This window comes from Pteropus vampyrus, unplaced genomic scaffold, assembly GCF_000151845.1.
Source record: "Pteropus vampyrus isolate Shadow unplaced genomic scaffold, Pvam_2.0 Scaffold2, whole genome shotgun sequence".
In the NCBI taxonomy this organism is placed as follows: Eukaryota; Metazoa; Chordata; class Mammalia; order Chiroptera; family Pteropodidae; genus Pteropus; species Pteropus vampyrus.
The window spans coordinates 34,924,022-34,949,985 of record NW_011888783.1 but is presented as its reverse complement, the minus strand read 5'-3'; positions in this window follow the sequence as shown (position 1 = coordinate 34,949,985).

The window sequence follows — 25,964 nt, the reverse complement described above, 5'->3', positions numbered from 1 at the left end:
ATATATGTATAAATGCAATTCCCAGGAAAATTGTGCCAAGTATGAGAATATTTACCTCTAATTATTTCTAATTAGTATTTGGGAAATACTCTTAGCCAGATTTTTAAAAGGTGATATCCTTCATTAGTTAAACTTTTCTTTCTGAAATTTTTCCACTCTTGGCCTCTTTTCTTCCACTCTGCAAATATTTATTGAGTCTTTGCTGTGCCCCAGGGATGCAATGAATAAACCAGGGAGCAAATATAAGAGTCTCCATTTCATTCTTAAGGAGCTTTATTGTAAGTTAAAAGTCTATGCTTAAAAGACAGACAGTGGGTCTTGAATATTGACTCTGCCACTTACTAGTTTGTGAGACCATGGATAAGTTTTGAGAACTGTTTGACTTCAGACTCTTTGTATACAGAATTGTCACTAATTGCAGTAGCCATCACATAGACACTTATGGGGATTAAATGAGATAATGCATTTAGCTAAGTGTCTGGTACATGGTACTGTGCAGTAATAGTATCAGCACTCAGAGGTTAGGCATATGCATAAGCAATTATAACACAAACCAGCAAGCAATTAGGCCATAAGAGCTAGTGGAAAATGCTGCATGAAGGAGTCTCTGGGAAGAGGATGGGAAGTCACTTCAAGGAGGAGGTTCCATTTGATCTCGGTTATTTCATCACTTCCTTAAAATTTGGCTTCCCTCTTTGTTTTGGTTAACCCTCAGTTAGAATATTCCCTCTTGCTTTTCAGGGGGCATACTTCATCTTGATGAGGGCTGGATAACTTTCCTTTATTTCCTGAAAGCACAACTGACTCCAAGCAGGGAGGGCCCTTGGTCACTGAGTAGAAATGAGAATCAGACAGGGCAGTCTATTCCCACTACTAGACAGATACCATGTATTCTCCTCATGGATTGTTCCACTGATTGTGCCAGATCAAAATCCTGTGATTTCAAAGAGCCATGTTACATTGAACAGACATTTTTGTTTATCTGCCTTAATTCAATGATACTTAAACAGAGACAGTTGGACTACATGCTTTACAGAGGAGATTCTGTGGTCGAGATGAGATCTGGTACATAACACACCCAGCACAGTGCTTTGAATGGAAGGGACACTCAAAAGCTATTCTTTAAATATTTATAATCATAAGTCCTACAATTCTTATTGTATTAGTTTGCTGTTGCCACTATAACAAATTACCATAAACTTAGTGGCCTTAAACAGCTCAAATTTATTTTATATTTCTGTAGATCAGAAGTCCAATGTAGGTCTCATCAAGCTAAAATCATGATATCGAATCTCTTTTCTGGAGATTCTAGAGGAAGATCTGTTTTCTGTTCATTCAAGTTATTGGCAGAATTCAGTCTTGTTTGGCTATAGGAGTGAAATCTTTTTCTCTTAGTGGGCTGTCACATGAGGGGTGTTTCCAGCTTTAAGAGGCCACCCACAATCCTTGGCTCTTGGTTCCTTCCAATATCTTTAAAGCCAGCAATGGTGGGTTGAGTCCTTCTCTTGTTTGGAATTTATTTTTCTTTCTCTGTCTCAGCCCAGTTTGATGAAATTAGATTAGACCCACCCAGATAATCCAGGATAATCTCCCCATCTCAAGGTTTATAACTGTAATGACAGTCACCAGGTCCTTTTGCCACTAACATAACAAATGTGAAGGTTTCCAGTGATCAGGGAGTGGTTATCTTTGGTGGGGAGCATTATTCTGCCTCCCACACTTAACTTTTGACATTAAGGAAAGCACATTATGATCAGGCCTTTTAATTTTTTTTTATCTTGGAAATCTTATTCTGTGTTTCATTTTCTATCCCCAGCACATTCAATGTTTCTGCAGATCTTTGTTTCCATGCAACAATCTTTAGTGCACTCCTCTTCATGCATGAATACCTTTTTTACTTCATTTTTTCTTTCCTTTCCCTTCAAACCAATGATTTTCATAACTAACCAATCTATTATTATAGCCATCTTTCTGATTTCTGTGATATTTAGCTTTTGTCCCTACTTTTCTATCAGTTGGTTTTGTTAGCATCCAAATTTTTTTCTATTTTCATCAGTGTATGGCTTCTGCATCCTGGGTTCTTAGAATCATTATTTTAAAACTTTATAGAAATGGATTAAAGAAAGAGGAGAAATGCAGTAATTTGAGAAACTTTCTGCCTTCCAGCAATGTATTTTATTTAAGTTTTTATTTTAATTGTTATTAGATTTTTAATTATGAAATTAATACTCATTCACTCTAACAATTGATGAGGAATATAATATTAAATGTATAAAACAAGTAATGACAACTCCTCACCTGCAGCTAATCCCAGACCTGGTTAATGAAAGTTAACTGTTTTTGCTCTCTGTGTATCTTTGCACCCCTTTCTCTATGCTTATAAAACCATTTACAAATACATAGAACCTTTTAATTTTCATTTTCTGTAGTGGATTGAACTGTATACTCCCAAGATTTGTATGTTGAAGTCCTAAACCCCCAAGACCTCCAGATGTGACCCGATTTGGAAATAGAGTCACTGTGGATGTAATCAGTTAAGATGAGGTCATTAGATTGGTCCCTAATGCAATATGACTGGTGTCCTTCTAAAAAGGGAGAATTTGAACACAGAGACATACATATAGATAGAATGCTATATGAAGATGAGGACATCACATAGAATTTGACTCAACGAGGAAACAAAAATCTCCCTCACACTTGATACCACAACATAAGCACTGGCTAAATAGGTAGGTCCATGTTAAGTTTTTAGGAAAAACAAAAACAACCAAACACGTGTGAAGATCCTCTGCCTTTCTGCTACTTCGAGTAAAACAAGCTCATGGTGAGAATGCAGTACTCCAATGGTGCAAATGCAAATCTCTTTAGCTGAGAAATTCTTGACCTGGGGGAATTAAACAGGATCTAAGTGGGTGAGGAATTTATCCCTATGAAAGTTTTCAAGATGGGTGTGGATGTACAGGGAGCGGAGTGGGGATGGCTGTACTCCCAGGGACAATGGTAATATCTATGTAAGTTTCCACTAGCTGCGATTTCCCTGGTGTCTAAATAATGATCAAAGTTTGAATGAATTCTAGGCCACAACAAATAAAACACTGCTCTCAGGGCATAGTCAATGCCTTCTAGGTCCAGCTTTCCACAAGTTTTAAAGTCCATAACAGAAAGTTACATGCCAGGAATTCTCTGCATATTCATGTCAACCTTGGAGTAATTTATCCATGAAATGAAGCAGCAATGGAAAACTAGGCAAATATTGCTTCCTTTTAAGGTCACCGGTTCAAAGCAGAACATGCTGTGTATGGAGATTGAAATAGAACAGTTTATTTAAGGAGAAAATATTATGGTTATTTTGCTAGTCTATCAGGTGATATTTTCCCCCTAAATGGTAGGAATTTGGTCTTATTAAATTATCAGGAAAATACTAGAATACCTAAGAATATAATCAACTTTAGTTATATTTTTTAATATAACTATATTTCTTAAGTTGACTGATTATTTTGACAGTTATGGCAATTTTATTTATTTTTCAGCTTTAAATTTATTTTATTTTTCAAATATTTCTACATCCCAAGTATAACTTTAGGCCGTAATATTCACTTTATTAACACATTGGGTTCTTTACTGATCAGTATTTTGTTTAAGATATTTAAAGATATCTTCTAAATTGTGACAGACAACTCCTGCGATATTATATACTTGGCCACAAGACCAGAATAAAGTGAAATTAGATGATTATACTTAATTAAATTAAACTATACCAACTCTCCCCCCACCACCAAAAAAAAAAAAGAAAGTGGTAACTTTCTCTTTTTAAAAATTTTCTCAGGATATTTTAGGTGGGATGTAATTTCTTAAATGGGCCTTCAGACTGATGGTTGTGGCTTCTGAACTATAGATCTAGTTTTCCATGGGGAAGAGAGAAAGGTGGTTACCTTATAAGAAGAATAGTGCCAAGGGGCTAAGAGAACACAGGTGTGTCTATGCCTGAGCCAAACTAAATCTTTTTCAGCCAAAAAGTTTTCAAAACATGGGTTTATGTGAATTTTCTTTCTTATATCATCAGCCTCTAATGATGGGAAAACAGAAGATAGGTAATAATTTGTGCAATGTTATAGTAATCCTTATTTTGTCTCTAAAATTATATGACTGTATAATTTCTGTTTCTTAGCTCACTTAGTCTATGGAAATGTATCATGAATATCTTTAAGGAACTTTAAGGAAGGTTTTGGAATAAGCACAATTTCAAGGAACCATTTTAACCATTTTGCATGGTGCTTAGAATTTGAGAGTGGCACATGAGTCACATATTCAACCTGGGCTTATTAAATATTTACTATTGTGAGGCAAACCCTGAAAGAAAAGAAAATTCCTTTCAAAGCTAAATATAGATAGGAAGACAGGTGTGTGAGTGCAGTGGTGTGAAAGAGACTTTCATGCAAAGGTAATGCTCTTTTGCCTTAGAAGATAACAAGAGAACCCAACGGTATAAATCTGTAATGAGAAAATCTGCGACTGCCACATTATTCAAACTTCCATTATCCTAGAATATTTTATTCCTTTTTACCTGATCTATAAAAGTAGAATAATTTTGGAGTAGAGGCATGTGCCAAGGAAGAGAGATACTTGTGTTTCATCATTTCTAGGATTACTAATATTCTCTGCTTTCTGTTTTACACTAAATACATTAAATGTTCTTTTTTTTTTTAAAGAATCTTTGGGGAAGTGTAACACCCTAAGAAATAATAGCTTTCTTTCCTAATCCATATGTATTAGTTAATATAGGCTAATGGCTTTAATGAACAGCCCCAATGTTTAAATGACTTAACATAATAGAAGTTTATTTTTCTTTTGTTTCATAGTCCAGTATGGATCAATGTAGGGTTTTGCTCCACATTGCCACTCAGAGACCCAGGCACATTCTGTTGTATGGTTTCATCATCTTATAGAACCTTGTTCTCCTTTTCATTTAACTGCACATATGGGGAAAGTGAGAAAATGTGAAGAAAGCATATCCATTCTTAACTGCATTTCATTGGTTGGAACTCAGTTCAGTGATTCCATCTAACTACAATGGAGGCTAAGAAGTGTGGCAGTGGGGCCAGAAGAGAACTCTCTGCCACAATATGTAATAATTTTCAAATAAATATGAAGAAAGAAAATAAACTTTATGTGAAAAAAAAATTTAATATTTAGATTCTTACAGTGCTTATTGGTAAGAATACCAGTTCTCTTTGTACTACATATTTAATTTGTTTTTTATTCCACAAATATTCAGTGCCCACTCCATGCCACCTTGCTAGACACTGGGTGGTACAGTGGTGAGCCAAATAGACATAGTCCCTGAATTCAACAAGTTAGCAGTTTAGTGGCAGAGACATGCTAATTAATGTGTAATTTAAAATACCTGGATGTACTTTTGCAGTAGTTCTGGGTAGTACAATGCCACATAAAGAATATTTACTCAATTTCCCTTCAAGTCTGTCTCTGTCACATCCCATAATAATTTCTTAGTTATATAATTATATATACTTTTATCTTCCAGGTACAATAATTTTCAGAATATGTTGAATGATTGTCATTCCCTAGAGATAGTTAGTGGAAATGGGGTGAATTATTCAGAGCTGGATTTAGCCAATTCCATAATTTTATACCCTTTGATAAATGTTTTTAAATAAAAATCCTTTTATCCCATTCTTTTCATTCTTACCATGAAAATATAAAAACTGTTCCTATTTTGCAATTCGGGCCTCTCCTCCCACAAAACTACCTCAAAAGGTGAATAAACTCTAACTGCTGGGATAGCCTAGTAGAGGTTCCAGCAGAGGAGTGGTGAAAACAATGCTTGTCTGGGAATGGGCCGATCTGCCGATCGGCCTCTCACCCCAGGACAGGCTCTCAGAAACCTCATGTAGCTGAATCTGCCTCAGACATAATCAGCTACAACCTCTTTAGCTGAGGTATTCTAAGGAATGCCCCAGCGTGAGAAGGGATTCAGAGACATTTTTTTTCCACAGCCTGTGAACTATACTACATGATTTCACTATCAGGACAGGAAAGGCTACATTAGGTCAGTTAGATACACAAGTTTGAGAATGTACTAGTGGTTCAAGTATCTTGTGCGTTTTATTTTTGGCACACAGAAATGAGGAGGCTTCATAAGGGAAAGGTTGCCATTTCTCTCAGTCTCTTCCTGAATGTGGCCTGGCTCCCTAGGGCTGAGGGGATTGGGTGTGAAGTGGGGACAGTTGTAAACTTGGGTTCAAAATTAACTGAAGAGCTATAGGTCTTATTTGATTCTGCTTGATCTTCCTGGATGGCTCAGCAGTCTGGGGGCAAAATTGGAATCTGTGGTGATTGCAGGAGAATCTTCTCTCCAGGACCAAATTTACGTTAACCCTTTAAGAAGAAAAATAATCCCAAAGGCCTTTGATCTCTTTGTGTATATAATCATACCCATCATGAAATTAAAAAAAAAAAAAACTTGAATATTAAGAGTTCAGTGACCCTAAACTTTGCTAATGTGCACAGCTGACAGAGTTCAAGCAAAACAACTAACTGTCGAATAAAGGCCTCTGCACAAATGACCTTAGCATAGTCTTGACCCCTGTTTCTCTAGAAAAAAGACAGAAATGATTAAAACTCTACTCCAACTATTAACATTTCATCATGAGCTTTCTTCTCTGACATATGGGAAGTATCATTTATGAAAAGATGCCAGTTCATAAGGAGTGAGATAGATTATGGAATATTAAAGATGATAAAACTATGTCTGGTATTAATTGAAACATTTTTGAGCTACATTTCATCTCCAAAGAAATAACTCCTTTCTGTAGCTTCTAGAGTTGCAGTTCACTTTTGTTACATTTATGATAACACACACACACATACACACAAACACACACACGCACACAGACAATATTTATTTAAGTGATGAAAACGGAAAATTTGGTAACGGGTGTTTGAAAGACGTTTCCAATAAAAAATTTAAATTTCTTAGATATTTCTTAGGTATTTTGGAGGAAATCAATCACATGATAAATTGTTTCACATTGGAATAACATAATGGTTGTCAACTTGCAACTACTTCTGTCAGAAATTAAATGATAAAAATTTCCCACTGGAATTTTTCTGTTGCCAGAAAGGATTCCTTATTTTCTATTTGTGAAAAGCAACTCTTTTTGAAATCTAGAGTAAAATTTGGAATAAAGCCCTTTAGAGAGTGAATAGACTAAATGTTATTTGGAATAAATATAGTTGTTGTTCTTGGAATATTAAAACATATTTTTCAATATTCCTGGGCACCTAAAGTAGTTTTTCTCAGACTATAGATCATTATCATCATCAATTGAGCCATAAAGAGAAAAAAATACAAGGGACAAATAGGCGGCTTATTATTTTTTGTGTCCTTAACAGTTTTTTTGGCAGAATTGAGTCCTGTTAGGCTTCTTGAATGGCTTCTCTTTTTTGGAGGCATTCATTACATGGTTTTAATTTTACTTATAAAATTTTGTTACTTAGTTGGTTTTAGGAATTTATTTGCTCTAACTATTCTTAGTACATGAGAATTGTTTGTGGCTCTTTAGAAGATAATGCATAGAAAAATAATTCTGATATGCTCTCTGGTGTGTATGTGTGTATGTATATATGTATGTATGTATGTATGTATGTATGTTTGTTATGTGTGCATGTTTGTGTGTATGTGTGTATTGCATGTGTGCACCGTTTCCATAGGCTAAATCCTCAAAGTGGAAAATTTTATTTTTATTTATTGACGTTTAATGTCTGCCATGTGGATGGGCACATCTTCTGAATTATGAACTTTTTGTGTGTCAGTTAAAAATATTTATCTAAGATTATAAAGCTTTTTCTCAAATGCTCCAATATGTAGGCTTTCTACATAGCTAGTTAATCATCTGAAAATCTAGTCAGGAAGGTCATCTATCATAAACTCTGCTTATGGGCCTGAATATGAAATTTGTCTCTCCATCTGGCACTCCCTTGCCCTCAGATTCAGGTAGCATTGTACATTTTCAATCAGCTTCTTGAAGGGAGCAGGCCTGTGGTGCCTATATTTAGAGCTGAAGACTTGGTTTTGAGAATCGCATCACATTTTTATTATATGTTTTAGAAGACTCATCTGTGTTGTCATTTAATCTCTTTTAATTTCTCCACAAACCATGAATAATGATAATCCACTGCACATAATTTTAGAAAGAATAAATAATAAAAAGGTAAAACTATTAAAAAAAGTAAAACTATAAAGTCTTATAAAGTTTTCAAGAAATGCTAGGTATTATTTTTTGTTTTGAAATTTAAAGTTACGCATTCCACTTGCCCTGGTCTTCAGTTCTTATTCACTCAGCAGAAACATACTGAACCTCTGCTAAGTGTCAGATCCTTAGTAGGTACTGGGATTTGGTGTTCACTTCCTACGTGGAGCTAAAAGTCCAGTGGGAAATCTGACTTTAAAGAAATACATTATTAAGTATGTAATCATGCCTGCTGATAAAAGCTGAGGTGGAAGAATGCTTATTTCTAGGAGAGAGTGTAATGGAAATTTAATTTAGATTGCAGGTCCAAGAAGCCGTGTTTGAAGAATCGATACCCCATTTGATGCTGGATTATAAGGAAAAGCTAAGCAGGTGAAGAGGGGATCGAATTCCAGCAAGGATGTTGCTTAACTCTGAGGTGGAAAACAAGTCTAGAGTGCTGAAGGAATTAAGTGATGGTCAGTGCGGCTAAAGGGTAGTGAATTGAGGGTGGGGCAAATCATGAAGGATGAGGCTGGAAGAGGCATGGGCTAGATCATATTAAAGATTTGGGTCTTATTGCAGATTTGGTTGAGTGGCATGAGCTGATTTATGTTTTAAAGAGTATAAACCTAAAATAATAAGCCATATCATCAGCCACACCTTTTTCAGTAGCTTGATGGCTCTTGTAAAAATGTAGATACTTGGACGTGGTTCCATAGCGTAGTGGTTAGCACGTCTGCTCTACACACAGAAGGTCCTGGGTTCACACACCACTGGAGCCACGGTCCATGGTCTATGGCCATGCCACCCGGAACAAGCCTCTAATCTCGGAAGCTAAGCAGGGTTAGGCCTGATTAGTACTTGGATGGGAGACCACCTAGGTGCTGTAGGCATAAATAATAATAAATAATAATAATAAAATGTAGATACTTATCATAAACATTCAAACAATTTCCAAAGGAAGACAAAATTCATTTCAAATCTCTTAAGTCAGAGAGAGTCGCTCTTAACATTTAGGTGTATTTTCTTTTACATGGTATGCGCACATCATTACAATTTTATATCCAGATGATCAAACTGTATTGCTTTTTTCCTCCAATGACACTCGATAACATATAGTGGTCATCTTTTCATGTCAACAGTGATGTACATCTGTATACTTGATGATGCTTAGTTGTCCTTTGAAGTCAATTACACTAATTAGGTTAATTCTCTATTGATGACTTTTAGCTGATTCCGATTTTTTGCCAACATAATGATGTGATGGGCTCTTGTACATGGGTATATTTCATGTATGTGATTATCTCATTAAAGCAAATGTTGAACAGGGAAAATGCTGGATTAAAGCACCTGTACATTTTACAATTTCAGGCATATTGTCAATCATCTGGAATTTACTTTAGAGAAACACGTGAAGAAGAATCAGAACTTTTTTTCTTAAGCGAATAGCCAGTTAACTTATTCAAAGAAAAAAGAGGATGGGATTTTAAAGCAACTGAAACACCAGTTTTATTCTTTGCAAACTTAAGGCTAGTTTCCTCTCACTTCTTTGTTTTCTTTGTATATGAGTCAGTTTCTCTTAGTGGATCGGAAAGTATTTGTAGTAATAGAAATATTTGCCTTGGGCCACACCAAACTCATTCCCAGTTGGGCTACCTACTAGCTATAGGACCAAAGACAATGGGCTGTTACAGTGGCTATAATTTATCTTTAAAATACTTTAATATGGACGATATCATGTGTGAATGAGTGGACATAAATTAGTTTTAATTCATGACTAGTTAATATTTAAAGTATCTTAATCCAGAGTACACACCAGGGAGGTGCTTAGTTAGTGTTGGAAAAACTCTAATTGGGACTTTACTTTCTAAAGGCTTTGGACATAAACTTTTTTTTAACTATTACTATCTTAATCTATATTAAAGGGTTTTCAATTAACATAAGAGATTATATTTTATGAGTGAAATGTACAGTGTACCAGATATGTGTGTCAGTTAGAAACACTGTGTAGGTCCATGGAACCTCCACCTTCACGGCAAAATTAGAGGCACACTGGCTCCTACTCTTTGCTGTACCTTCTATTGTTCAAACCTTGCGTACCTGATTCAAACAGAAGTTCAACTTCTGTGGACTGCCTCACCGCTTGCCTCAAGTGGCTTTTTCATTCGAAGTCCTCTTTGGTCTAAGTGTAAATGAGTCCAAGCTTGTAACAGCCAGTAAGTCGAATGGCAAAGCGTTGAGGCAAGAAAAGCAACTTTATTCCAAAAGCCAGCAAGCCAAGATGATGGCGGACTGGCATCCTAAAGAACCATCTTAAGTACAGAATTCAGGCTTCTTTTATATCAGGGAAGGGGAAAACAGGAGGAGCAAGAAGTGATTGACGGCTGCAGACATCTGGGTGCCACCAGGGGTCTGAGAAAGATTGTGAAACTTCTTTGTTCTTAGTCTGTTGATTCTAGTTGATGTGAGTCCTGTCACAAGGTTCCTGCAAATATTTGGTAAACAATCATTATTTTTGTACATAATTCCCTCATCTTTTCGGGAGAGTTACTTTCTGGTAAGGGGCTGTTTTTGTAAAACTCAAGCCACAAGCAGAATTCCTCTAATCATTAGTGTGTCTATATGCAAGGCTAAATAAGAGGTATTAACCTGAAGGCCATGAGAACAAAGCAGGCTTGAACAAGATGGAGTCAGAGACCAAACATTTCGCTTTGTTACATAAGGGGCACAGAGCTGGGACAAGACCAAGTCTCCAAGGATGAATTTTTATGATAGTTTCTGTACCTACTATTTAATAACTATTTGGAAGTACTGTTGAATTTGGACTTGCTTTTTTTGTAGCGTACAGTATATTTCGTATAACATAGAACAAGAATGTGGGGAAGAAGGCCCACAGTCTTCCAGAGATCCACCAGAAAGAATTTGCTAGTTGTGCAGGTTAGTTCGTAATACTAGGAAGGTCTCGGAGGTCACTTTTCCTCTCTTTTTATAAAAATGTTCAGCTTGGAAACTTTCAGTGACTCATAACTGCTGGGCCCCCTTGGGCAGCTTCTGAGCTGAACTGAGGTTTGTCACAAAACTTTCCCCATGCTGCTACCTTTTTGAAAATAAAAAGCCCATACCAAAAATAATGGCAGGTAGTACAACTATTACTACAGTTTTTTTTTTTTTTTTTTTTTTTTGGGGGGGCGGGGGATGAGGAGATTGTCAAATCACAATGCTTAAGAAAAATCCCCTTTAAACTGCTTTGTTCTCTCTCCCCAGTCTCATCTCCTACCCCCATGCTGCCTCAGGTTTTCCATTTTTTTTTTTCTTTCCATTTTCCCACTTTTATAAGCCTTCTAAAATCCTGTTTATTTATGGTCCACACTCTTACAGCAAATCAAAATTGTTGCTCATATATGCCCCTTGGCACTATAGAGCTTTTTTTGTTTTAAAGGAGGCTGCTGGATCCATTGCCTTTATAAACCCTCAGGCAAAAGTTTCAGAAGGATGGCGCCTTACTCGCCCAGGGCATCTTTTTCTCAGATGGCTGCTTCATGGCTGCTGGCCCACCACGGCACACACTTACTTTACCTCCACACATCTTCCGGCAACTGCTGGCAGGGTCGAAACAGATGAAGAAAATTTGTACTGCAGGGGTGTGTCCCAGGGAGAGGGAGTATTTATTTCCAGAGCACATTTGAGTCTGCATTCCATTTCCTTTGGCATGGTGTCAGCAAACAATACGAAGTTTGAAAAAGACATTTTGGATAGTGTTTACAGGGCCCTTGGATGCACTTACTGTTTTAGAGGTATGAACTTAACTATTGTTAAAATCTTTTGATTAGCACATGGAGACCATGCCACTTTAGGCCTGCTTTGGACCAAACTTATGTTCCACGAGTTCCCTGTCATTCCTTCCTTATAGAACTGGCAGAGAGCTGTGAATGTTTCCTTCTTGACTCCTGTGGAATGCTTTAACATTTTAACTTCCATGCTTCCAGCACTTACTGTACATGATAAGTTCTTATGCTTCTTCTGAAGTACATTATGGTTGTACTTTAATTTTAATCACTACCTTTTTTGACCACTTAGCTTATTTTTGATCCTCAACGCTACAAGGTGGATAGTGTGTAATATGGAGAGGCAGCATGTTCCAGTGGTAAGGGCACAGGGAAATAATTCTTATTCTACCACTGGCCAACTCTATACCTTTTGGTAATTACTAAACCTTCTAGATTTTAGTTGCCTCATCTGTGAAATGAGTAGAATAACAAGCTTACTTTATAGGATGCTTGTGAAATACAAATGAGATAATATACATAAAATGTCTGGTAAGTAACATTTATCATTCTCCTCATCATTCAAGATTATAGAATTGGAAAGTGGGGCAGCTGGAATTCAAACCCAGACTTAACTTTCAAGCTTGTGAATGATCATATTTTATAATAAAGGTAACAGGTAATTAAGACTCGCATTTTATATTGAGTTCTTAAAATACCTGCTGGGTACTATTCTAAACACTTGCATTATATTAACCTCTTTTGTAGTCACGTCAGCCCTATGAGATTGTTAAAATATTACCACTATCCACTTTTGAAGATAGAGGAACCAAGGCCCAAAGAGATTAAGTAGCTTGCTCTAACTTCCTGGTGAAAGTGGTGAATGAACCATGTGCAGACTCTTAGTCACTACTATGTAGTCTTCTCAATTACTATGTGCATCCCATTTTATGACCTGACACTTTATTTTTCAGAAGTCTTTCCTAAGTATGGCTTCAATCCAGTGTGGCGAGGGTTCCAATGTGAGAGCCGAAGCCAAGTAAGCAAAGTTGGTGAGGAGGATGTGCCAGGGTTCTCTTAGCAAACAGAAGAAATGCTGGGGCATTCATGGATCATGAGTTTGGTCCAAAGCTGGTGATTGTCAGGGAAGGACAATTTTGAGTAGTTATTGGGTCAAGTAACTGGATTGCTCTCTGACTTATCTTCATAGCTGATGCCTGACTGGGGAGTAGAGTTCTTATAAAACAATGATATTAATAATTCTCATTTATTATGATTTTATATGAATTATATAATGATGACAATTATTACATTTTTACCCATTTTTCATATGAGAAATCTGAGGTACAGAGTTTTTAAAAATGTGTTCATTCCTATCACAATACTGGGAATGACGGAGTGGGGCTCTAAACTACAAAACTCCAGGGCTCAGCTCACATCTGTGGATGTGATTTCATCACAGTAAAGCTACACAGACCATGGAAGGAGGTGTCAGAGCAGCCATATTTCAAGAAATGCTGCTTTTCCAAGCAGGTACCCTGAGGATTTTTTGAAAGAGCCAGCGTTTGACATAGAGGTGGAAAAGTTCTGCATACTTTGAGGTCTTATCAGTAAGAGAAGTAACTAGAAAGAGCTTAATAAAGTGATCCCATTGCCACTCTTCTGTCCCAAGATGATGTGGCATGAGGAAGCACTTGTTGAAAATGAAAGGACTGATTTAGAGGATCCCACTGTTGTTTGTTACTCTCCATGGCCAAGGCCACACCATCAATAAATGAGGCAATTTAAGGAAGGCATGTTCAGTCACTTGTTCTAGTTTGAATGAGAACAATTTTCTGAGTAGAAAAATTATAACAGAGGTTCTGTTATCCTTTATAAGTAGGAAATAGTGATAATTCAGTGATGTGGCTGGAGGATCATGGTTCTTTTTTCTCTGGGACTTCCTTCTGACTTAAGTGAGGACACATCTTAATTATTAAGATAATGCTAGACCAACAAGCCAGCTAGCCCTAGCATGTCATTAATAATTCTACCAGAAAAAAACCTTGAAATCATTTGCTCCCTGCAATTTCATGAGAAATAAACCTTTACCCACCAGGTGTTTTAAATAATATAGTTTAACTCCAAGATCTACATACAATGTTTTCTCTGTGCTAAATTAGTTTGCTTAAGAAAGGTCTCCAAGATAGGTAAAGGGAACAGCATTGCTCCCAAGAATCTAACCAACACAACCATTTAAAACCTAATAAAAGTGTATTTGGCTAAGAGAGCGAATAGGATCTCATTATTCTAGTGAAAGTTTAGTTTGTGTTTTATTTCACTTAGCTTCATCTTTCTATGAGTCATAAATAAGAAATGTCAAGTAATAAATATACTGTACAAAATGCACTTTAGTAATCCTAAAGGGTTTCATTACTGTGGCTATAATCTGGAAATGTAAAATATGGCTGATACTCTAGCCTTCATTTATCAACCTCAGAGTTCTTGTTTTGCTGCTGTAAATGCTATATGATTATGCTAACTACAGAATAAATTAACTTGGTGTGGTTACATGGAATTTCCTTGCTTTTGAATATCTGGAAGATAATATCAAAATCTTCAAGGAATATATCATGATATGTAATGTTGTATGGTTTTGAATTTTCTGAAAATGAAAACAATCCCTACTTCAAGGAAATAAATTGGAAAGTTACCCAAGAGAAACCAAACAGCTGTTTTTAATAACACAGGTAAATTCCAGTCATGGGAAAATCTCTATAACTGCTTGAGTTGATGGAAAAGTCTTGTGCATTAAACAGGCCTTGGGATGAGCAGGAAAATCCTTTACACAATCTATGCACAACCCATTGTTCTTTTTAAATTTTATTTTCTGTTCTCCATAATTACCTTCTATTCAAATGAGTCTGAAGTTTCAGATGGTTAGTCCTCCAGGAATAAACTAAACACCTCTGTGTATTTTTTAAAATGCCCTTTGGTTGATCTAGAATGCCCTTTCTACAACTCCATGTAGCCATATCTTCTGTCAATTCTTAGACTAAAGGCTACCACTTCCACAAAGTGCTTTAGATCAATGATTGGCTCTTTCTCTGAAAGTTCTTTCTAAGTGGTTTACTTATTTTCATAGGTAAGAGACATTACATAAATCTTTTATTTGTTGTACCTCACACAATTTTGATTTTTCAAACTATAATTTCTGTGAGGACAAGGCTTTTGCCTTAAACTTGTTTACATTTTCCAAATTGCTTAGCACTATGCTTTATGTGCATTTGGGATTCAGTGAATATTTGAATAAATGAACATTGGATATATAAATGAATGAGTTTTTTTATCAAACTGGTCTAATCCAGCAGATCATTTGTTCACACCTGAGTAGCTACTGGTTTTGCTGCTATAAATGCCCTAGGATTATGCCAGCTATTAATGGAGTAAATTAACATAGGGAATGGATTGCTGTGATTTTGAAAAGATATCACATAGTATTCCTGGAATTGTTTAATAATGTTTGTGCCTTATATCTTGAGTATAAGTTTCACCCTTATCCTAAAAAAAAAAATTATAGGGGCATATATATTTTTTTTTCAGTGCAGATTAGTAACTTTTATTACTCCTTAACCTCATCCCACCATACTCTGCTTTTAAACTAAGACTAAAGCCTAGTTTTTCCTCTTCTTGGGAGAAGAGTGGATTATAAATACAGAGCTACATTCTTGGATCACTGTTGTCAATCCTTTCTCAGTAATACTATTCTTCTGTCCTAGAATGCTGTTCATGATCCACATTGATCCAAGTCTATCATTTTATTTATGAACGAGCTCAAAAGTTATTTCTGCCTGAATGTCTTACCTGACCAATTCCGCTCCAGCCTGTTGACCTATGTACACAAAGCTCCTTCAATATTTATGTATGTCATATGTACTATATTACTTCAACATTCACAAATTTACTTATTTACTCAGCAAATGGTTACTACATTCAAGCTCTCTACTAGTCGATGTGAAGTGTGAAAGATGCCTCAGACACATCCTCAAAAATGTACAGCTTAGAAGGAGAGATTACAAACATCTGGTAGTAGTAATGAGTGCCACAGGCAGTAGTCATAAGTAGCACAAAAGAGGTGCAGATGAAACAATACAGGAGCTCAGAGGAAAGAGAACCTACTTTAAGCACAGGCTTCTTGCAGTAGGTTGTAATCTGTATGGAGTCTTAATGGGCACATAGAATTCATAGACTTTATTGCACTTACTGTGGAGAGAGAGAGAGAGAGAGAGAGAGAGAGAGAGAGAGAGAGAGAGAGAGATTGAGAGAGAGAGAGAAAGAGAGATTTCTAGACTAGATATCAGATTCACATGAGTGGCATCAGCTTTTTCCTCACTCAAATCTAAAGCAAGGAATCAGCAAGTCTTTGTAATTCCCCCAAAGAGAACCCTTTCTGCAGAGCATGTCTGAGAAGTGAAGATTATGCCAACAGCCACACAAAGAAGAAGAAGGTGGGTTTTACATCATGCATTCAGAGAGCGTCTTTCAACCCCTCCGTCCCACCACTTCCTTTTATCTATTCCCCTTCGCTGTCTCCTCAGCCTGGAGGATGGTGCTCCCTTCTTAGGATGCGCTCCTGTCTGATGTGAGAACCTACTGACTCTGGCCTCCCACCCCTACACCTGCTGGGTGCTTTTCCTTGCTACTTTTTCCTGTTCCCACTTCTCATGAAGCACCATTGATCTCCTGTGAATGCTCTCACTCACTGCTTAGTGCTAAATTTGTCAAAGCCCGTTTTTGTGAGTTAAGATTTTACCACACTCAACTGTTATCAGCATCCACCCTCTTTTGAATTCAGTGAGAGATTATAAAAACAAAATATTTGGTCATCTTATAATTATTTTATGTTCATGTTCCATCTCTCAATTGCATTCTAACTTAGGGGGTGGACCACATCTTCAGATTCATTGGCTGCCCTGCATTTCTTCTTTGCTGGCATCTGTTATGGAGCTCTCTGCACAGGAGGCTGTGTGAAGGAGAAGAGAAGTGTCTTCCCTCACTGGTAGGGCCACAGTGCTCAGGCACTACTCTGTCAGGTGAAGCAACAGCTGCAACTACATGGCGTTTCTGCCACTGACAAATAGCTGGGGCTTCAGTCCCCAGGAATAGGGTTTGCTTCTGTTGACTTAGGAGACCCTTAGAAGCAGACACTTCTGGCATCTTGGAATGTGGAACAAGTTGTCTTGAGTAAGATGTGGAACTCTGTATCCCCTTAGACTTAACATGAAGGAACTGGAGACTAAGGCAGTTGCCTCTAAGATGTCATCCAGTTTTAGCCACGGCTAATATTTATTATGGCAATTTGCTTCTTCTAGATCCAAAAAGAAAGCATCGTGACAAATCCTTTTCATTAATCCCGATGATGTAAACTGATATGTGATATGCAAATAGTTCCACCATCACTGTCAGAATTTATTTCCATATGCTACATTTTATGGACATAATAAATGTACATATAGTTTGTTTCTCTCTTTATGGTCTAATTGCTATAAATAGCCTAGAGCTCTTTAAATTGTATTGAACCATCATGTACAACAAGACTGTTTATTCCTGTCTTCTGAAGAAACACACAGAATTAAAAAATTTCTGAAAATGAGAGTCCAGCATTTTATGAAAAGAATACTGTAAATATATCTTATGCATAACATTAGCAACATATAAAAAAACATATATCTTGATCTCTAGCTACATAAGGAAAAGAAAATATTTACCAGTTGATGTTCATTCCTGTATTAAAACATATATGAGTGTCAAAGGCAAATTTAAAACCATTGAAACTGGGTCTACCACCCATAGAAACCATAAGAAATACTCTTTAAAAACAGTTTACTTTCACATTTGTTTAGAACGCAGATATGGAAGAGCCAAGGGCAGCTCTAGGTCTTTAGCTCCCGGAAACAAACATGCAAACAAAAAAAACATTTTTTTTTTAATTATAAAAGAAGGAAAATTAATCAAGGAAACAATGATTTGAGGGGGTAGAATTATTTAAGAGGCCTAATTTTCAAGAAAGCAAATAAAAACATGCCTCGGTTAAAATTGTCTGACTGAGCTGTATGTCAGGCATGCCTTAGATACACAGTAATGTGATACAGAGCCAAAGAGTTCTTGGTGGTCATTGAATGTAAGCACTGCCAAAAGCAGATATAATATGATTCCTATAGCTAATTATTGACAAAGCTGAGTGTAATATTTATGCCTTCCTATTATTAACCTAGTGCTCTGTTGGTCCTTGTTCTCCAACACCCGTTTTAGCATTTCTGGTGGCAGAAAGCTGTTTTTGGAGTGGTCATTTTTAGAATAAGTTGTGACTTTTGGAAAGTTTTACTTCGTCAGTGTATTTTACCTACCTATAAGAGCTCAAATATTCTCTTTCCGTCTCTTAAAGCATTAAAGTCTGTTTTCTCCCTTTATTACACAACTGCCATTCAGATATTTATGGTTAAAGTAATGGTAGGTTTGGGATATCATTAGACAGACTTTGGTTTGGGGATTCAGAAACTCCCCAATCCAGCCTTGGGCCAGTCAGCTCCCCTCCCTGTGGAATCTCCAAGGAGATAAACACACAGAAGAAGAGAACAGAGAACAACCTTGTTATTAGCTTGGCTTCTTGCAAAAACACCAGCGAAAAGCCCTAATAATTTAGTCCAAAGACATAAGGGGAATCTCACTGTCTCCCAACCTCCAAATCCAAATCGTACAACTACTGAACAATTGCTAGAGGAGAGGAGAGTGCCAGAGCATGAGCAAGGAAGGAAAACTAGGTTAGAGCAGTGTTGGGGAGCAGAATGGTGCTGATTGTTTTCACCACTCAGACTGCTGGAAGACCAGCACAGAATACATACAGAGAAAGGAACCCAAGCTGGTTTTCTTGCATCTGGTCCTGCAGAACTTACAGCTTTGATAGCATGGAGGCATGAGGAACAAAGAGCCACATATAAACAGTAACCTCTAAAACCACAGCATTACTACCTTCTAGCAATTATGCCCCATCTGGGATTATATCATTTTACTAATCAGTCTAGTATTACCTCCTATGAATAGGGAGGACGGAGAGACATGGCAGAGGAACTGAGAACAACGCCCACCTCTATTTTGAAGGTGGCCATTATTGTCTTCCCTGTGTTTTGCTTGCCTGGCTTAAATGCCCGTAGTTATCTGATAAGATCTCCACATCTTTCAGCATCCTGACCATCCTCTTCTGAATGAACTATTTTGTCAGTGCATCCAGAGCAGTGTGAGAATATCCAGACATGGTCTGACTGGTGCAGATAAAATGAGACTATTCTTTTCCTAATTCTAGGCCATTAGCAAGATAGAAGAAGATATTAAAACTTCTATTTGTATTTATTTAATTCTTTATATTTTTATCTCACATTTCTAATTTCTAATTTTTGTATTATTACTACTATAATCTGTAAGTATATCAGTTTAGTTGTACATATGTATATTTATAAGTGAATAAATATACATATTTGGAGGTATACTCAAAGTTATTTTACTGATGGCATAAATGTTAAACATCATGGATTTAAAATCTATTTTTCAGAAATAAATAGAGCTTTGTCAAGGGTGGAATTTGGATGTATTAGAAGCCTTGAATTAAACTTGACCCCTCCCTATCCATGATCAGCAATCTCTACACATGAAAGTTACTTATTCTTTTATGTGTTCTCCTCTCAGTTCCTATTCCCATTATGTTAATTCATGCCTCAGCTTCACCTTTCTAGACAGTTGCCATACTCTACTGAATGCTCTCTGTCTCCAGTTTGCTCCCCTTAAAAATATTCTCCATGGACCATTGCCTTACTCAAAGACCTTCAGTAACTCTTCAATGCTTATCAGAAAGAGTTCAGATTCCTTAATAAGCTCTTAACTCTGTGTTCTGCTTCCCCATCATTCCTATCAGAAAATCTATGTTCTGGAAATACTGTGTTGCCAGTAGTATTACCTAAATTGTGCTACATCCCTGTCTTTACTCATTCTAATTCCTCTGCCTGGAATGCATTCCTCACCTTTCTACATATGGGCATGTTCTTTAAGACCAAGCTCAAGCATTATCTCTACAAGGAATGCTCCCCTCAACCCTTGGGTTAAAGTAACTGCTCTCCCTCCATCTGCAATATTAGCCTTTTTGTACTAAATTTTCTACCTTATATAACATTTATCAACTTATGTGTTTGTAAATAGACTGGAATTTCCTTGAAAGCAGTGAGCATACTTTATTCATCTGTGTCTGCCCAGCATGGATGGTATTTGGTACCCAGAAAGACTTAATAAATATTTAAAGGACTGGGCTGAACTTAATTGATAAGTGAGGTGATAAGCACTGAAAATATTCAGATTTGCAATTTCTTGCACCTTTTTCACAAACCATTGTCATGTTAGTTTTTATAAATTTATGAACTCTAAATGTAAGATCTGATATTTGCTCTCTACTTGTTTTATCATTTAAGATTAAAAATAATTCTATCAATATTCCTCTAGTTATTATATAAGCAAGTTGAGAAAGCATGCCTTCTTGATTTGGTATAAGCTGTTATAGAAACATCGATCAGAACTGTGTCAGGAAAGGTAGTAGCCAGTTATTTCCCACTGGAGACCTCTCCTCACATTGGTGCAGATCTATTAATGAATGCCCTTTGGGTCTACCTAACTACCATCTCCTCAATTTTGTTTTTAAACATCTTATTCATTATTTTTTAAATTTATTTTTTAATGTTTTTTTTTTAAATTTTCAATTATAGTTGACATTCAATATTATTTTATATTAGTTTTAGGTGCATAGCATAGTGGTTAGACAGTTACATAATTTACAAAGTGATCCCTTCCGATAAGTCTAGTACCCACCTAGCACTATTTATAGTTATTATAATACTATTGACTAAATTCCTTATGCTGTACTTCACATCCCCAAGACTATTTTGTAGCTACCAATTTCTACTTCTTAACTCCTGTACTCATCATTTTATTTGTTCAGTAACTATTTATTAAGCGTCTACTATGTGTCAGGCACTATTCTTGGCTCTATGGTTATAGCAAAGAGTATAACAAATCATTGCTTTCATGCGATTATATTCAGGATCAGGAAAATAATAAACAAATTAACGTGTTTTGTTAAGTAAGAAAAATCAACCAAGCAAGATAATTGAAATAGTGGGGGAGTGGGAGTGGAGCGGGGGATGGGGGGGGTGAGTGCTCTTTTATATAGGACATTAAGGGAAAACTTGTTTTAAGTAAAATGAAATTAGATGAGGAACCAGCCATCTGCATTTCTCTAGGAAGCATTTTCTGGGTGGTGAGAACAACATTTATAGGACCCTGAGAAGATAGTGTGTTTGTGTATTTAAGGAGACTTTGAGAGTTTTTCAAGATCAAATAAACTCTGTGTATCATCTCCATTTATCTCTCGGTAACTTTCTCAAAAAAGGAATAACACGAGTGCCTAGTGTGTGCTTATGAAGCTTGTGCCAGCCCCTTTGGTTTCTTCCGGGGCTTTCCATTGTAATTGGTGGCTCCCACCTCAGCCACCTAGGCCCCAGCCTGAAAGATTCATTCTCAGTCTATCCATTTCCATGATCTGTTTCATCCAATCAGTTGCCAAACTGTGGCCATGCAGCCTTTCAGCTGTTCTCTCTTATGACCAGCATCTTTTATCATTTCTCAAATGCGCTACCACAATGAATTTCTAACTTCATCATAGAGTGACTCATCCAAAATGAAGTCTAACCATTTCATTCTCCTACTGAAAACCCGTCAGTTGTTCCCTACTGTGGACAGGACACAATCCAAGACCCTTTTGCATATCCTTCAGGATGTCATCCAGCCTCATGCTCATGGCTAATCCTACTTGTTTCAGGCTTTTTACATTCAGAACACTGAACTCCCAGTATATGCTGTCTTTCCTCACCACATCCCCATCTCTATATCTTTGCTTAATGTTGTCCCTCAGCTGGAATGTTGTCCCTACTTCTGTTGCTGTGAGAATTAAATGAAGTAATGCATGAAGAGCACATGGGAGGGAGCTGGCAATCTTAAGTGCTCAGTGGCTGTTGTCTCTGAAGAAGCGGTTAAAGGGGCAGACCCTAAAGCCAAACAACCTGTCTTTGGAATGCTACAGAAGTCAATTAACATCTTTGTCTTGATTTCTTTTTCTGTAAAAAGGAGATAATGTGCCTATCTCATAGGTTGTTATGAAGAATCAATGAGATAACACATGCAAAATCTCAGAGTGTGCTTGAGAATAAAAGTTATCAATTAAAATAAGTTACTATTATGATTAATCTTTGAGATTTGGTTCAGGTGTTCTCATCTCCGCCTATTGCCCTTCTTAACCTGAATTATTGTTAGAAGCCCTTCTTCAGTGCTTACATAGTGTCCATTTCATTCATTCATTTACTCACTTACTCCTTCAATAAATATTTATAAAGAATCTACCAGAAGGCATGCCTCCTGGTAGAAATGGGAACACAAATAAGGCTACCTTCAAGGGAATCTCAGTCTAGTGAAGACCAATCCATTAATGTAATACAAACAATGTGATAAACATAGTGATTGAAAGCATGCCAAGAGAAACATGGCGGAGTGAGAGACATCCCCGGATCTCTCTCCTTGAAACAACAATAAGCTGAACACCTAAAAGTGAACAAAAAACATCCAAACTGCACACCAGCACATCTGTGCATGGGATCTGCGCATAAGAGCTACCACAGGTCGGAACCCCGGGTATGGCGTGGTAGAATGGGAGAAACAAAGAAACTGCAGGAGCTCCCTGTAGGAGGAGGGGGAGGGGAGAAGTCATGGCGACTCCCTGAACAATGTTGTCTGGGAGTCCTGTGAGCTCCAAGCAGCCAGTGGCAGTATGCAGTCATCAGGGCAGAAGGCAGAGAAACGGGGATGGCAGAGAAACAGCAGATTTTTACCAGCCGCGGCTGCAAAACCGAGGACGAACCACAGCCTCCAACCCTCAACCCAGAGGGCCCCTCCCTCCATACCCTCTGAGAGAGAACGCCTTGGAGGCCCCAAGGAATCTGAGCAAATGCTACTGAAACTATCGCTAACACTGACAGGAACTGAGACTAAGAGTAGCGAGAGAGATTAAACATCTATAAGAAAAAAAAAGACATTATTAAGACTTTATATAAAGCATAAATTCAAGAGGCTTAGACGCCACCTACTGGAAACCAAACGAAAAGCATCTTCTTTGCAACAGGCTAGGGACCATTATATAATAAATCTTTCTGGAAAGTATGCCAGAAATATAAATGGTAAGAACCGTTAGTTACAAGTAAGCACTGAAGTACCCATCACTACTTTATTTTACTTGTCTTTTAGTCTGACAATGAGAATTAGGAAAAGGTTTTCATTTCCCGTTGTTCTACTTTTCCAAGCAATCATGTTAGGTTTCACTCTCTTAATTTTACCAACTGTCTTCATGTTTCCTTTCCCCATCATGTTCATGCCATGTAACACAGGGTCACAAACTCAAATATGCATGGGGCCAATAAGGTACTGGAAATGAAGGAAGCAGGTGTAGCGTGGGGCCAATAAGGTACTGGAAATGAAGGAAGCAGGTGTAGTGGGAACAATGGGGCACGTTCATGCCTAATGTACAGGGAAAAGCAGTCAACCCCCTTTAGCCAGTTGTCAACAAGAGGAAAGACAGACAAATCATCCAATATTTCAAAATAACCCAGAAATTCATATTTTTATGTGAAAGCTGCTGGTTTCTGAAAAAAAAATTAATTCATTAAAACAAAACCAAAAATATTATATGGGTTAAACAAAACAAGTTAATGAGCTGGGAACTATCTTTAGGGATTTGAGTTGGTCTTTTTACCTCAAACTTTTATTTTGAAAAATTTTAAACCTATAAAAAAGTTGAAAGATTTACAGAATGAACATACATTGTATAGGCACCTGTATCTACATATACCAGCTATTTCCACATATATTTTTTCTATATTCCTCAGTGACCTTTCCTGGATTTAAGTTTTAATGAACCATTTAAAATAAGTTAAAGACATTCTGATGTTTTCATGCCCAAGTATTTCAGAATATATCTCCGAAGAATAGATATTCTCTTACCTAATGACAATATGTTAACATTAACATTCATTTAATTATACATTTAATTTATACTCGTTTAGTGGATGATTTCTTAACATACAGTGATCTTTCTTCTCAACTAATGTATTTTCCTGAACGAGGTGTACTCTTCTTTTGCCACTAAGGTGGGAATCCTCATTCCTCTGAATCTATGGGGAAGTATACCCATTTGGTTCTTGATATCATGATCTATTTCTGCTTTTAAAAAGTTAATATTTAATGTTGATGTGATGCTATATTTCCTTCTTGCCTCAACATGCACATTCTGTTTTTAATGTTCACACTACACTGTGTGCATAGACTTATGCACTGAATATCGTGTTCATTATTCTGGAGTCTCTTCCCTATTGTTTCCTCCAGAGAATCACTAGCTTCTTTCTCCATGATCAGTTTTTCTTTACGTGACTATGCTTTCTTTTTTCTTTCACAGTGACTGGTTTTACCATTTTATCTGATCTTTTCCCCCATTCTCTTCAAATTTCACCGTAAAGCCTTCTTGAATAGGTCCATTGAAATATTTTGCTTATTTACATGCTTCTTTTTCCTCTGTTCAAATGTCAACATCCTAAGGAAAGAAATACAACTTAGATGAATGTTTCAGAGGATGAATCTGAAGAGACACTCTAGGCTGATTTCACTGTGTCCATACTGATTAGAGTGAGAATATTTAAGAATGTCTAAACCACCGTAAAAACATTCTTAGCAATGTGTGAATGGAAATGTGCCCATTAATAAAAGGAAATTCCAGAAAAGACTTGACTCACCACTTGCCACAGCCTGAGATCTATTGGATGAAGTGCCTAAATAATGTCTTCTCAAGACTCCTTATAATTGTATACCCACAGGTACTTGGATAATAGACTCCAGTTAGATTATGGAAGAATACCAATATTTAGAAAGAGGCATTACTCATTTGAGCTGCTGTCCTGTCAACCATAGATTGAGAGTTAAAAGAAAAAGAATTAGAAGTTTATTTGTTTCAGATAATGTTGATGAAAGCACTGGTGCTATATGTTTCTTCAAATCCAAATGGAACTCTCTTTCATTGCTTTGTCAATGCAATAATGATATTCATACTGAAGACCTCGGCACTTCCTGCTTCTTCTGGATCATTTAAAAAATTAATTATATTTTTATTATATGTATTTTATTGTCATTTTTGAGAACTAGAAATATTTATTTAGGGAATTTTCTGTGTATTATCTTTGATATTTGATTCAGAAAAATATGCTTTTTTTAAATCTTATGTAATCAAAATCATCATCATCATCATCACAACTTTTATGATTTGATGTTTTATGGTTCCCAAAGACCTGTCTTGTATAAATATCTAATTTGATTTTCATACTCCCATTTTTGAGGTAAACAGAAGGGCAAGTTCTCTGAGACTTAGTTTTATTTCCTCCAAAATGAGACTATGCATACTTATGTAGACATGAAGATGAACTGCATGTGTGCATGTGGTACCTTCCAACCCTTTGATGGTCAATTCTTACAATTACCATTTGTGTTATAAGTTTCCTGTGGCTGTTGTCAAATTACCACATATTAGGTGGCTTAAAATAATAGAAATTTATTCTCTCACAGTTCTGGAGGCCAAAAGTCTGAAATTAAGGTGTGGGCAGGGTCGTGCTACAAGGGATCCAGAGGCTACAAGGGAGATTCTGTTCCTTGCCTCTTTTGGCTTCTGGTGGCTGTTGGCATTCCCCGGCTATGGCTGCTTCACTCCAGTCTCTGCCTCTGTGGTCATATTGCCTCCTCCTCTTCTGTCTGCCTCCTGTGTGCGTCTCTTATAAGGACAATT